General features: G+C 36.0%; 1 protein-coding gene and 1 non-coding gene across 7 annotated transcripts in view; both read right to left on the bottom strand.

The window, feature by feature from the left end:
- The window catches only part of KIAA0825 (KIAA0825 ortholog), a 348,749-nt gene that overhangs the window by 76,578 nt on the left and 256,350 nt on the right, over positions 1-15,821 (bottom strand). The gene's annotated exons all lie outside the window — the stretch shown is intronic.
- On the bottom strand, positions 10,831-10,902 carry TRNAT-GGU (transfer RNA threonine (anticodon GGU)). The gene has a single exon. It is a non-coding gene; the product is annotated as a tRNA-Thr (tRNA).

Consider the following 15,821-nt stretch of genomic DNA (forward strand, 5'->3'; position numbering starts at 1 on the left):
GGGTTATTTAAGATTCTTTTTGGTTGTCAATAACAAAATGTGATAAATATATTGTGCATAATGTAAGATGTTATAACTATCTGAACTCTTCACACAACATAATATGGTCAGAGATATTTCAAGTTGATCTGGTAATCTTATGCTATTAAAATTATTAAAATGTAAATGAATTATTGAATTAAAGAACTTTCACTGCACTCCTAGCACAACTAATACTGTATAAAATTATCTGCGTAATTATACACAGTGTGTTTACATAAAACATTCAGGAAAGAGCTACATATCAGAGGCTGAGTGTAAAATATTTTAGGCTCTGTGCTGAAGTCTTCTAAATATGGAAATCTAAGTGGTTGTTTAGTATTGGTGCTTGATGTAACTGCAGACAGTTTTAAATTTCATGCTTTACTTATTTAAATGCTAAGTAACTCTAAACTTATTTTTTAAACTCTCAAATATATATATAAAATATATAAAATGTATCTAGACTGAATGTATTTTAAACCTCTGTGCATTATTCACAAGGTTAAGAGGCATTTATTTTCTTCAATTAATTCAAATTATGAGCTAACTATCTGAGATTCAACCTAATTTCATCAACAAAAGCCACAGAGAACATTTTAATGCAGCATAGTATATACAGATATACCTAGGACAAAAGACTCAACATCCCCAGAAAATAGGAACCATTTATAGGGAACCTTATTTTGTGAAGAGAGTTGTGACTAATCAAATAATATGTACAGAATTACCTGCAACTATTCTAAGGATGGAAATGCATTTGAAAACTCACATATCTAGTAACTGTGGATATTATTGTAATTACCGCCATTCTTCCAAAAGCATCAGTCATAGTAATATGGTGATGAACAAATTGATTCACCTGAATAATTAACCTTACCATAGCATAACTACCTTAGGTGCAGATTAATGCTTTCTATTCAGCTTAAGACATAAACCTACCAGAGAAATCACACTCATTAAATACATTGCAAAAATCAATTGTTTCCTGCCACTCTGAGAAATTAATATCAACAATAAAGTTGTACAGTATTTTTAAAGGCTTATGTTCATCTGTCTGTGCTGATTAAACAAAAACAGCAAAATAGAGCAAAATGAAATTAACAAAGAGTGCTAATAAAATACAACTTTTCTGTTGATATATTAGATATATGACTTTATTCATTATTGTACAACTCTTGGTTTTTTACATGTGGGAGATTTAAAAAGTCACCCAGTGATTTTTATAGTGCAACCGTATGCTAGATAAAGATATTTAAGCTGTCAGTATAAACTGCTTCTGTTTTCATTTTGCATTTAATTTCAATGCCAGACTCAAGGCATAAATTTTTCATCACCTGCAATGCTATGAATAAAAGATTAAAAAAAGAACTGAGAAGAAATTCTAACACATGCAGTGCATATAGCACATTGTGCAGACGCAGGATTCATAACTAGATGTTTAATTTCCATCCTTTTTTCTTTTACGTCCGGAACATTATTACCTGAGTTAATACATCATGGAGCTAATTTCCAGTATTTTAGCTTTGCAGAATTCAAGTTTACCTAGTTGGGGACAAATAGGCCATTCATTCCACTTGAAATCTGAAATACACGCCCGAAGATTTACATGCTACTCTGTTAGCACTGCAGGATTCTATTACTCTTGTATTTCTAGGAAGGGATATTTCAACATCATATATTTTTGTTTTATTCCATGAAATAGCATGTACATTAACCTTGCCTGAAAGTTCAAAGAACCAAGGATTACAGAAACAGTCCCACTTAATATCAGTTCCTCATTAAACTTGCTCCATGTTCCCAGCTGAAAGATATAATCAATCCCAAGAGGCAAAGTTATGAGTTCGGTGTTGAGGCATTTTTTATTTAGTACTTAAGACTGTTTTCCGTAGCACAATGCATCTTCATTGTCACTTTATTAGCCTCCAAAGGACACACAGACCAGAACAATTTCTAATTCCTGCCCATAGACTCTCAGTGAGCAAGAGATGCTCAAGAGCCCTTCCTAATCTCATCAGGAGGGCCTTGGGTTTATGAGCCTTGTCATTCTGAAACTTCACTTTCTCAGGGCAGTCAAGAGCCTGTGAGGACTCCAGGCCTGTCAGGACAGCAACAGTTAGTCCCTTGGATGTTAGTGGCATCTAATAATGTCTGGCTTATTGTCTTTGTCTCTAATTACTCATACCAATTTTTTTATGGCGATTGAATTTAAATTGAGGGAAAGCTTTGGAAGAAAAAGAAACCAAACCATGTTCTGATATATTTCTACCAATGTGGTATTCAATTAGCTCAGCTGATCAGCTGAGAGCACTAATAAGACCTAGATCATTGGTTCAATTCCAGGGTAGCCAGTTAGTTTTACTTTGTTCGATGGTCACAGATGGATACCTCATCTTATCCAGCTGTCTTAAGTCACCGGTCACCAGAATAACCACATGCGAGAGCATGAATGGATCAGTGCAAATCCATCCTTGTAACTAGGCTCTAGAGGGCAACAGTATCATCTTTTGCAATGATTGTACAAAAAGTAGTATCTTAATAATAAAAACTCTTTTTTTTTTTCTGCGTATTGTTTGTAACTGTAAAGCAAGCACTCTGGATCTCCAAAACATGTAATGGGCTTTAATTAACTAGACTTCATAACATCTCTATGATGTTGGCAAGTTTAACTAAGCTTACTTTACAGATGACAAAGCGTAAACTGAGGAGTTGAGTCACTTGTCTGAGGCCACAGAAAATGTCAGGGGCATCTCTCAGATTAGAATCCCTGTCTTTCTGTATCTCATTCCGTCATGGCTCCCGTGAGACTGCTCTGCCTCTATGGAAACAGCCTGAAGTCACAATAATACGTCAGTATACTATCACGTTATTTTTCATTATGCTGGAAGACACAAGCACAGTGAAAAGACGTGGTGAGGCAAAGATTACAACGTTATCTCCTTTTAAGTAGCATAAATGTATGGAAATTTGGATTTGTTGAGCAGATAAATTAGAGGGTGTCATGTATCACTTAGTCTATGCTACCTCATATTGCTATTAACCACTTTTTTTTTTTTTTGGCATGCTCTAACTTCCCAATTAGATAGTCAGCACAGAGACCAGCCCATGTCTTACATCTCTTCGAACTGGTAGTAGGTATTTAAAAATATTTATTCATGACAATAGCATTTGTTTGGAGGAGAATTTAAGGCTTCATATCCTATGGGGATGGTAAAATAGGGAAGGAAAGAAGCTTTATGATGGTGGGCAGGGCTGGATCTTTCCTACTGAGCATCTATCATTACAGCAATTCTAGCTTGATGTGTTATGTGCCGAAGCTTTATAAGAACACCTAGCACATATCCTGGATCCCAAGCATGAAAAGGATCTACAGAGATTACTCATTTAAGGAAAATTCTTGCCAAGAGTAGAATGCTTAAACAGCAGGGAGAAGAGACAACTTGATGCAGCTGTGGAAGGTGGAGGCTTCACTGTGCAATCCAACAGATTTCCGTCAGTTGGTAAATGGTGTTGTGAGAAAATGAGTTGCTCAGTATTACAGAAGAGAAAAACACATGATGGCAGGGGTTGGCTGGGGTGGACGACAGTAAACATTTTCCATTTTATAAAATGATTATCCATAAAGTGTTTTAAAGTCATGCGCCTTTCTCATGAGCGAAGTGATCTTTGGTTAAAACCGATTTACTAGAAAGTTTCAGAAATACGGCAATTTTGTGAGCTAAAGTCAGCCTGTAAAGATTCCCTCCTACCTTGGGTAACTGACTTGGATTTGAATCTCTTAGTAAAGGATCAGCTATTGGGGTTGCTTTGTAATGTGAGGAGCTGTTCTGGAAAGAGATCTGAAGATCTTTGTGATCCAAGAAGGAAATGGCAGACTCGGCAGCAAACTCAAGGTATAAAGTGCATACCCCCCAGACATGAACCAATCCAAGGTTTTCATTTCAATACAGTCACCTCCCTCCTGTTCATGTCTATCGTTGTGTCTCCGGGTATTGGAATCCTTTAGGAACAACCTTATGAGGTCAATGGGCTGGTCTTATCACTAATGCTGTGGTCAGGGATAATCACTTTTCCCCCTTATATACAAATATTCTGCACAAGAATATTAGAAAATGTAAATTCATTGCTCTCACTTGTCAAAGACTAGAAAAAATTAAAATTATTTAGTGCTTATTCTCAGGTGAAATACAGCATTCACTTTCATGCTACACAGATTTAGAGTATAATTACATAGTCAATATAGTTCAGTTTTTATCTTCTGAGTTTTAAAATAATATTAATGAATTAGAGCTTTATACTACATGAGCTTTGATGATAATTTGCCTTCTTTAACGTATGAGAAAATGTAGTAAGCACTACTATTTCAGGGATGGTTTCTTCCTACCACATTAGTGTTTATTAACCTAGGAGGCTTCCAGGGTCCATGAACCTCTTGAAAGTATATGTAAATTTGGGGGGAATATGCATATGTTGCATGTTTCTAGGCAGAGTTTTCAAAGGAGTTCTTGTTTCAAAAAAAGGTATGAGCCGCTACTGTACATCTTCAGCTTGTGTTTCTTTCTAAGGAAATAATATTCATCTCTGTAACAGTTAAAGATATCTATATGTATACATGTATAGCGTTCAATGTAATTGCTTTATGAATCAGCAAGATACTCAAAGAAGTTTAAAATGCTATAGTTTGTTTCTAACAAGAAAAAAGAAAGGAAAGGGACACACATGGCAACTAAGAAAATTCACGCTGATTATAATATTTCTATACGAAGCACTGGGAGAGATTAACTGGCAGTTAAAGAAACACCTTTCCTTGAAATATTGAGATATAAATAAATCTCTCTAAGAGACATTCAGTATAGTTCTTCCTAGGAAGTAGTGTGTTAGACTAGAAATCTTGGAGTCCTTTCCAGGTTTATGATCTCACTATGTGCTTTTAGGCAATGTACAATAACTATTTTTATTCATTGTCAATCAAACACATCACTTCAGATGCATGCTATGCTTAGCTAACCTGTCTTTTAAAAAGGAAACCTATTTTGAACCAAAATACCCTCATCACATACACAAACAGACACAGGGGATGAGATGAGAGAACTGAGTTCTGTTTAGATTTATGTCACTGACTCACTGAGTTCTCAAAAGCAAGTTAATCTTGCCCCAAACATTTGAGATGTTGTATTATTATTATTATTATTATTATTATTATTATTATTATTATTATTATTATTATTATTATTATTATTATTATTATTATTATTTTACAATGGCCTCAAAGACAAACAGTTGATTTGAGATTCTTAGCCCCTATCTCAAGTTTTATGTGAACAAGATTCCTTGGGAAGGGCCCTGCAAATCTGTAGTGTAACAAGCGATCCAGGAGACTCACGATCATGCAAGTTCAAAAATTCTGGAAGGATGTGATATTCTTAGTCCTCTAAGATTTTTGGATTTTGGCTACTTGGTATGTGCTTCCCTTCCTCTGAAGATCGTCAACATAATATATAACTCCCTGAAGTCAATTTCACCTAGAGGCTGGGAGATTAATTTCCAATCATAAAATGAATTGTTGGTGAGTATGCAACACAGCATTTGAGGAGTTAATTCAAAATCCTATTGTTGAGAAATGTAGAATGGGAACATGAGCATGGTATTAAAAATAACAGCTTTATCACCCTTTAAAAATCCGTACTGATTTCCAAGGGCATTGATAAGCACAGGGTAAGCACATTTTTTCAGTCATGCACTTGGGGAACCATTAATTTAAAATGTTCCTCTGGACAACTGGTTCTATTAGGATGTCACAAAAAAAAAAACTTCTAATTCAAAAGAGGAAGGGGAAAGTATTGGTGGAAAATTGTAAAAGGTTTATGTTTTTTTTTTATTAAAAAAATTGAGAGCCAGGACATCTTATGTTTCTATCAAGTCCGTTAACTTGAACTTTTTTCCCCCAACCTGAAAGTGTGGATGAAATCTTACACTTAGCTCCATGCAGGCAACTGACAATAAAACGATGCAGTTATACTTGACCACTTGGAGAACAGATCTATGACCAAAAACACTGTTAACAGTGGACATTTTCACCTTGGGTATGAGGCCCAGTAACATCATAGTATATTATAAGTAATGTAAGCTTCTATATGAAGGACTAAATATAAATATAGGAGTAAATGCAAGGATAATGATACATCTATTGACCAATACCAGGTTCCCAAGCAACAGTTAGTGATTTCAGGTTTAGATCACTGAAAAGTGACTGCAACTAATCTTGATTACTTTGACAAAACAATGTCAAAAATTTGAGAGGCAACCTAATAGTGAGAAGATACCTTTCTTAGGCTTCTAAAAGGTAACGCCCAGACATACTGATTCACTCCTAGATTTGTCTTTACACTGGAAGTGCTACAGAGTGAATGGTTGTTTCTGCCTAACACTGGGCGACTTCACTGTAAATAGAAGGCCATGTGGCCATTTTGGTGCAATCTTTCCCCACTCGGTTGGTAGCGCCCTGCTGGCTGGTGTGTAACATAGTGTGTTGATTCCATTATTATTTAAAGTGAAATGCTGAATTATTAATGTAAATTCAACTGCCCCTTTTTCTGTAAAGTAAGCAGATTTACTTTTCTTATTTGGTCGACCCTAGGGAGTAACTTTTAACTTTCCTTATGTAGTTAAGTGATTTTCATTTCAGGTATATGTGAACATTTTTAAAAAAGAATTCCTGCAGATACAGAATTGATATTTGGAATTTTTCTTTTTAGTTTTATATGCCAACTTATTTAAATTATTAAGATAGAACTAGCTTTTGATCTCAGACCATCATTTTATAATCATTTTATCCATAACAGAAGGTTGGCTGTACTGTATCTTCACAATTATTTTGTTATGCTCCAAATTCAAGATTCATACTTTTAGGACTCTGAAGTGCTCATCTTCTCAATTAATTATTTGTAAGCCTCTAGGCTTATTAGTAGAGTGAATTTTAGAATGCCCCAGTAAGAATGTAACAGCACACAGGAAACACACAGTGTATTTTCTAACACTGCTGTTAACCAACCACCCAAGTTTCAGGGTGACTGCAATGCTTTCCAGCGCTATCCATGGTGATCTTTAGCAGTATTCCCACGTAGGGTGTACTAGCAAACTAGTAACTTATTGTTTTAGACCAATGAATGTATGACTTTTTTTAAGTTTCTGTCATACAATAAACTATTTTTAAACACATTTTTTGGGGGTAGTTCATTTATTTCAATGACTCCTAAATCTTGGGAAAGGTTAAGAATAAAGTTTTGTGTCAGCTTCATTTTTAATAGTTTCCTGGTGCCTTTCTTCTATGGTAATCTAATTTATATTATCTTTTAAATCTATCATATAAATATATTACTATGCTTAATTATTCTAAGTAGTAGCATGACTATTATTTTTATATTTATAATTATTCATTCATTTCAAGTCACTCAGCATGCTGTTAATGGGCCATGCAGTTAGATATACTAATTTGTTCTCAAGACTCATAAAGTTCAATATAAAGTATTTTGAAGTTTATAAAAAATTTTTTTGTGCATTACATGCTTGTCCGCAGACATAAAGCTCAAAGATTTTCTTTCTTTCATAATATACTATAATATGGTTACAAGTGCATTGAAATTCATCTTGTTAGAATGGTAGTAATATATCCCACCAGGACTACTGTTCCTAGTAGCAATTTAAAATAATTATTGTGAGACTTGATGCTAGACATCAGGTTTGCAATAGAATTACAATGAGGGAAGTGTATTAGAGACAAAACATTGCTGGAAGAAAACTTCATAATGGCGCAATTTGGAACTAAGCCTCAATTTTACAGTAATAGATTCTCTTTATGATGGCACAAAGGAGTGAATGCACTTAGCAAATTTAAATCTATTATTAGTCACACTTTGTGGATTGCAGTGCAAAAAGGAGAAAAGAAATTAGCTTTTTAAGTATGTTCTTATATAAAACAGGTTCTAGTGAGAACAGTCTTATATCAGATCTCCTTGTTACACTTCAGAAGCACAGTCAGTCTTTATAACAGCAGGGAGTTGTCCAGGTTTAAAAGTCTTTCCAAAATCGTTCTGAAGGTCTCTGATTTCAAATTATACATTTCTGAAGTCAGGGTACATTCAACATCAGTACATTTCTTATTTACAGAAATACAGTATAAAACAAGCAAGACAGTTAATTTGGTCTTTGCTGCTCCCCACAACCTCTCTCCTTGAATGAAGATGTGTTTGTAGTTCATATTGGTACTATACCTGCCTTTAATGCGATTTCAGTTAGAGTAAGAGAACTCAGTGGTGTTAAGTCGGTATGATTTGGCACTCATCTATGTAAAGAGAGTCTCAGTAGGCAGTTTTGCAAAGGAAACCAACGGGAAGAATTCAGTAGGTATTTTTAGTATAAAATCAAAACACTAAAAATCCAAGCTCCCATTTTCAAGTTAAGTAAAATGTTACAGTTTTGTTTTAATTATGATCCATTTTTCCTATTTCATCTTAAAATAATACTAAGTAGAAAGTCTGACAATAGCACAATTTAGTTTTAAAGTAACACGTAACATTTCCATCATGTTACTGACTGGGTACATAGGAATTCCGCTGCAATCCTTAAGTAGTACGAAATAAAATTCTTATCTGAGATGTTTCACGTAAGTATTTATCTGTGGAAAAGAGTGGAATCATCCAGCTGAACTGGGGAAACCAGCCATACAAATTCACGTTCATAGACTGATGGGAGAGGAAAGCGAGGACAAAAAAAGAATGGCCACCCTTAAAACAAAGTTGTACACAGCTGAAACAGAGCAGATAGAAATAAAAGTAAATAGTTCAAAGAGATTACTTTAAAAAGGCATTTTCTTATAGATTATCCACATCTACTGCCCATATTAACACTTAATATTGCTTTTCTGTAATTTTGTTTTGCTCTGTAGCTGTCTATAGCTGCCTTTGCTTAATAATTCGAGTGCACTTTTATCCTGGTGGGCTCCAGTTAGTAGTTTGTACATAGGCTCACATCTGCCAACATTTGACTAATCTCTAAAATATATTCTCTTGTTGCTTCACTTCGAAGACATCACCCTCCCCCGGTATTCCTCCTACTGTTTAGTCTTCAGTATGTGGTGTATACCTCAGCATTGCGTCGTCTTTCCCACTGCATATTGGGCAGCCTCATCCATTCCCATGGCTTCAGCGAGCATTTACATGCTGATGACTCAAATCTAGCCCCTTCCTGAGCTCCAGACCCATATTATATCCTTCTACCTACTGAGTATCCATCTACCCTCAGACATTCCATAGGCCTCTCAGACACAGGATGCCCCAAACTGAATTAGGAATCTACGCTCTCCCTGAACCCAAATATATTCTTTTCCAGGTGTTACTCATCTCAGTGAAGCACCTACTCAGTTGCCCAAGCCAGAACCTGTGTATCATCCTGGAAACGTCTCTAGTCCCGCTTCCATGTCCAACCAATCTCCAAGTTCAGGTACTTTTACCTCCTACTTAACAAACTTGTTTATTTCCCTCTCTTCCCATTGCCACTGGCCTAAGTCAGGCCACCATCATTTCTCTGTGGAATTATTCTACCAGTCTCCCAACTGGTTTTATCTCACCCTGACACAATCCATTCTCCATGTTACAGAAGGACAATCCTATCAAAACTGATAAAGAAAATAACTGATAAATATGATTACATAATTTAAAAAAATCTCCTCAGGAAAATATACTCAAATAAAATTAAAGATAAATCATAAACTTGGAAAAATATTTGCAATATATATAGCAAAGAGTTGATGTTGCTCATCAGTAAAAACCTCATAAATCAATATGTAAAAGAAATATGAGCAAAGGACATAAACAGTCATTTTTGCATAATAATAAATGGGATTTAAGAATCTGAAAAGATGTTAATCTTACTCATTGTAAAGGGAATGCAAATAAAAATCTGGTATCATTTTATACCTGTAAGATTAAGAAAAATTTTAAAGTTTGAGCATGTGGGAAAAATAAGCCCTATCATATACTATCAATGGGTATGTAAATTAGATAAATAAACAAGGGTACTTATTGTACCAATTTTTACAATAAGTAAAATGGAAGATAATATAAATATTCATCAATTGAATTTTGGTTAAATAATTTATGGAAACCCACATGGTGGAATATTAGACTGTTGTGAAAAAGAACAAGGTGGATCTTAAGGAGGTCATATGGATAAATCTCCATGTTATATTTTCAAGAAGAAAAAGTAAGATGTAGAATAGTTTGTACAGTGTGCTCTTATTCGTGTAGAAAAGGATAGATATACATATGTGTGTATATACATAGGTAGAAATTCTCTGAAAAACTGCAGAAGAAATGTTAACAATGATTGTCTTTGGGGAGCTCTTTTATGCTGTGACATGTGCTACTTTTCCAATAATTAAAAACAGCTAGTTATAAACATTGCAAACACTAATGCCATTCTCACCTTCCAAAAGTATCATGGCTTCTAATTACTGTTAGGAGAACATTCAAGTTCTTTAAGAAAGCTTATGAGACATTTCAGACTGGGCCTCGGCCTCCTAGTGACCCTTTCTCTCACCACTTCCCTCTTCAAACCCTACCTCTAGTCACAAGGAACATCTTCAGTTCCTCAAATGCACTTGGAACAATTTCTTTTACACTGCTCACATCTTCTTGTCTAATTACTTATGCTGTGGAACTCAATTTGAAAGTCTCTTTGCCCAGGAAAGATTTTCTGATCATCCTATTCTTTTTTTTTTTTTTAAACAAATTTTATTTATTTATTTTCCCTCAGTGGAGGAACTGGGAATTGAACCCAGGACTTCACGCATACCAAGCACACACTCTACCACTGAGCTATACCTCCCACCTTCATATTCTTTTTTATAGCACTTATCACACTTACTGTTTAACAGTATGTCTTTCCTACCACTATTCACATGCTCCAGGAGGACAGGGACCATTCCTCCCTTGCTCATAATTATAACTGCAGCGCTTAACTTAATGCTCTGTCTTTGAATAACTGGATATAGATGAACAGAAAGAATTAAGAGAGATTTGATTGACTGATTGTAAAGTGGCTACAATTTGCTCATTCTTTAGTAGTGATTTTGGAAGTAAACGAGAAGGTAAAGAATAAGCTGAAAGTGGGTAGTTTGAGTTGCAAAAACACAAAACTGCTCAGAATAATTACAAGTATATAAATAGCGTTGAAGGAACATTTAAAAACTGATCAAGGGATTTTGGAAAAAAAGGCACTGAATTTGGGAATAAACAGAGTGGAAAGGGATGAATAAGGGTAGATTTCTTGATGAATGTGGGGTTTTAACTTGATCTTTAATAAAGTAAGATTGATGGAAATGAAGATGAAGGCTTTCTAAGTGAGGGCAAGAATTTAAGCAATAGAACAGGGAGGCTGTGGAGATGCAGTTCCCCTAAAAAAGTTGCTTTGTTTCTGTTCAAAGGGAGACTTTGCCTGCTGTATTCCCTGCAGCCTTATGACAACTCCCTCTCAGACCTGGTCTAGAGTTTCTGTGCCCTGCGGACGTGGGCTCTGTGAGGCAGACAGCTTCCCAGGGCCCCTCTGCCCCCTCGGGGTGGAAACACTGGTGCTGAGCTATACACGGTGCCCAAACCTGTCCAACCGTCAGGATAATTTTGTTGAGTTCTAGTCCACTAGGTGCTTCAGAAATCTTGAAAGAAACACAAAAAGCATGGCCATTTAATACATGTGTGTTCAGCGAATGAACAGATGACCTTCTGTGGCTTTTTCTACATCAAAGTTAACGTTCCAGATGGGCAATCAAAGAAGTCTTTCAAATTGTCCGTTCCTTCCCCAATATCATTTCTTCCTGATTTGTCAAGCCTTAGAAACAGGGTTCTGTGCCTTATGTAAATCGCAAATACCCTTTATTTGCATTTATATCAATTTCTGAACTTTTGCTTATACTAGTTTCTCTAATTAGAAAGGGTTCTGCTTCTTCAACTGGTATGTCATTCGTAAGCACATGTCTCCAACTTAGAAACTCTCTAGAACTCTCTGCATTTTATGCTGGTTGCGTACTTGTTTTCCATTCCCTTAGATCTGCACCATTTATATGACGTGATTCTTTACATAGACACACACACTCACAAACACATGTATATTTTATTCTATAGGTCGAGCCATATGAAATTGCCAATATAGAAAAATTCTGATCTATAAAAATGACAATTTCATGTAGTTCAACATAACTATAAACTCTTTGAAGGCAGGTTACCATGTCATAAAGTTCTGGGAGGTTTGGGGTACAATTCTATGCAGACAGTAGGTCAGAGGTTCTCAAAGTGAAGTCTGTGGACCCCTTTGGGTCCCTGAGATCCTTTTAGGGGTTCATGAAACCAACCAATTTTCATAATGATACTAAAATATTATTTGCACTACCCCCCCCCTTTTTTTTTTTTTTACTGTGTTGACATTTGTATTGGTGGTGCAATGTGGCTACCTTTGCACTAATCAACGCTGTGGCACCAAACTCTTCTAGAGCTCAATGTATTCTTCGTGACCACGCACCTGTATTTTTGAAAGCCACACTGATTTAGGGATGCCCTTAATGAGGTAGTAAAAAATAACCCATTTTATTGACTCTGGACCCTTGAGTATACATCGTTTTACATCTGGTGTGGATGAAACGGGAAGGACACATAAAGTACTTGTACTACATACCAGAGCACAGTGGTTGCCTGGAGGAAAAGCACTTGTGTGATTGAGTTCTAGGCTGAACTAGCCACTTTTGTCCTGGAATATCATTTTTACTTCAAAGAACAGTTGACAGGTATCTGGTAGATATTTTCTCAAAAATGAACAATGAGAGACACTCAAAGAATGCAATTGACAGTATTTGTTGCCAATAATATACTTCAAACATTCGAGCAACATCAGAATTCTGGAAAAGTTGTATCTGCCACCATAAACTTGACAGTTCCCTAATATTTAAAGATTTTTCTGATGAGATCAGAGATGATATTAATCATAATTTTATGATATTGTATAATGAAATGTATCAACATTTGAAGCTCTGCATAACTCAGGGAGCCAATATTTTTCAAATGAACAAGACCTGAAGTTACTAGAAGTTACATAGTGCAAGATAGACGGTTTCAGATTCCACATGTCAACTAACTTATAAGAAGCCACACTTGTTGAGTTTTGGTGTCATATTAAAAAAAATCCACACTTATCTGAAGTCATAGTCAAAAGATTCCTACAATCTGTAGGGGACCAGATTTTTCCCCTATACTTCATCCAAAGCAACATACCAAAACAGATTCACTCAGAAGGAGATATGATAATCCAGCTGTTAATATGTAATTGGTTTAGTGTTATTTTCAAGTGAACTAAGAAATACTTTTAAAACATCTCAGTTTTCATTTCTGATATGGTAAATATTAATAGAAATAATCCACAGAAATGAAAGCTCTGGGGGCCTTCAATAATGTTTATGAATGTGAAATGGTCCTGAGACCCCAAATTTGACAGCACTTACAGCAGGTGCTCAATAAATGTCTGGTGAGTTAGTGAATCAATGAAGTGATACAAAGAAAATAAGCAAGAATATAAGCCTAGATGTGTGATTGGGGTCAGCTTTTGGGGGCTGCCTCAAGCACTTGGCTGGTACCATACTCGTCACCATACTGAGAAGTGAATGAGGATTAAATCCTGCTCAGTGTCAGAAAGAAAGGAGGTGTTCCATGGGCCGATTGACTGAAACTCAGTGTTAAATGGAAGCAGGAATAACGATTCTTTAAAAATTCTAAATAAAAGGACTCACAGAGTAAAGACCCCCCCCTCACCTTGCATTGGTTCCAAATATCATGCAAAATTTTTAGGAACAACTCCAGGATTTCCTTTAAGTTGCCTGAGGAAATGTGAGTTCGGAATACTTCTACACGGTATGTTTCCAGGGAGGGTCACCAAACACACAACACTGGAAAGAAGCCAGCCTGCTAGCATTGACGCAACTCCTTTAGGTGGGATGGGTGTGGGGAGTGGATGGCAGTGGAATACTCAAGCATCTCTGGGGCGACCACAAGGAGAGGGAGCAGGAGCGACTCTTCAAAGGACCACTGAGTTACACCGTCCAAAGCACATGGCAAAACTGCTGACTGCTGAGAACCAACAGCAGCCAACGGACTGGTCTGCTGTGCCACAAACAGAAACAGGGCGACTCTTTTGAGCAAAGGCATTGGGCCAAATGAGACTGAGCGGCAAAGAGCAGCTGCAGCCCAAATCAAAGGAGAATCTTTATGATGCATTCTATGAGAGAAGGATTGTCAGTTGTGCTTTGCCTATCTGTTCAGCCACAACTGCCCAGCTATACATCAGGAGCCCTATTTTGAAAAATAAAGAGGTACCCTGAGGAAGAAATGGAGAACACAATTGCTCACTAAGCATCTTTTTTTTTTTTTTTTTGAGAGTTGCCATCACACTTTATTTATGCCTTTTATGGTTATACCTGTGCAAATTTGATTCTTCCATCTCTAGCGTAAACTTACTGATGGTTACTCACTCACCTCTCAAAGCCCATAGCATAGAGCTAGATACATAGCAGGTGCCCAATAAAATCTGCTGAATAAATGAAGTCCAAAATTAGCAAAATGGCTTCATTAGTATTGCAAAACTGTCAAAACACCTGCTGTTATATTCTCATTCATCTATTTGTACATCCAATAAATATTTATTGTGCCTCTATCACATGCAAGGTAATACGATGATGGTTATGTTAAGGTGAAGTAGACATGAATATTTCACTCAAAGACTCCAGAGTTAATAATCTTCACTTTTTGCTTTTTTTCTTTTTGACCACATCCTGATCCATCAACATCACTATGTTTATGGAAAACGAAGAGAGGGAAAAAGCAGGATCAAATTCACAAAAGATACATGCAAGGAGAAGAAAATGTTAGGCTTACTTTGCCATAACTCCAAGGATGAAGAGGATGTTTCCCATAAAAATAGGTGTTATACATGTGCCAGAAAGACACGGTGTACCCATTCATTGGGCCAATTTGAGTCCATAGCTTGAAGAAACATGGATTTTCTCAGTTGAGAAAAATCTTCCTTTGGTTACAGGAACTCACAATTTCCATGTACCACTCAGGAATGTAAAGAACAATTTTTATGTATGACTGAAGCATTCTGCTGTATATCAGAAACTGACAAAACATTGTAAACTGACTATACTTCAATTTTAAAAAGTGGTTAAATTATTTTAAAAAAAAAAAACAATTTGTAGGTGGTGAGATTAGCTAACATTGGCATATTTAACAGAACAGGGTCGTGGAATTTCCTTTTTAGGGATTTTTTTTTTTAATATAAGGTTGATTGTCAATATGAGACAATGGAACTATCTTTCTCACCCTTAGAGATTGATGGATGACTCTTCAGGACCCTTTCAGTCACATGAATGCCAATGAAAAAGAACGTAAGGGGGTTTGTGAGCAATACGTCAGTATAATCAGTTTTACTACAAAGCTAAAAGATAATTTACTGATGTTGTCACAATCACCTGAATTTACATTTATTCTCTCATTTCAACAAAAACACTGAGTACACATTTTTCCAGGCACTTGGGCTAGTGACTGTCACTACGTGAAGAGGCAAGATACTTGTCCTCACGGAGCTTACAGAACAGGGAGTGCCATATAAGGGGTTCCAGCATTAGATGATATGTATAATGGTTTTTTTGTTTGCTAGAGCCAGAAAGCCCAATTCAAACCAACCTAAGGAGAAATTCATTGGCTAAG

This window comes from Camelus bactrianus, chromosome 3 (assembly GCF_048773025.1).
Source record: "Camelus bactrianus isolate YW-2024 breed Bactrian camel chromosome 3, ASM4877302v1, whole genome shotgun sequence".
NCBI classification, from domain to species: domain Eukaryota; kingdom Metazoa; phylum Chordata; class Mammalia; order Artiodactyla; family Camelidae; genus Camelus; species Camelus bactrianus.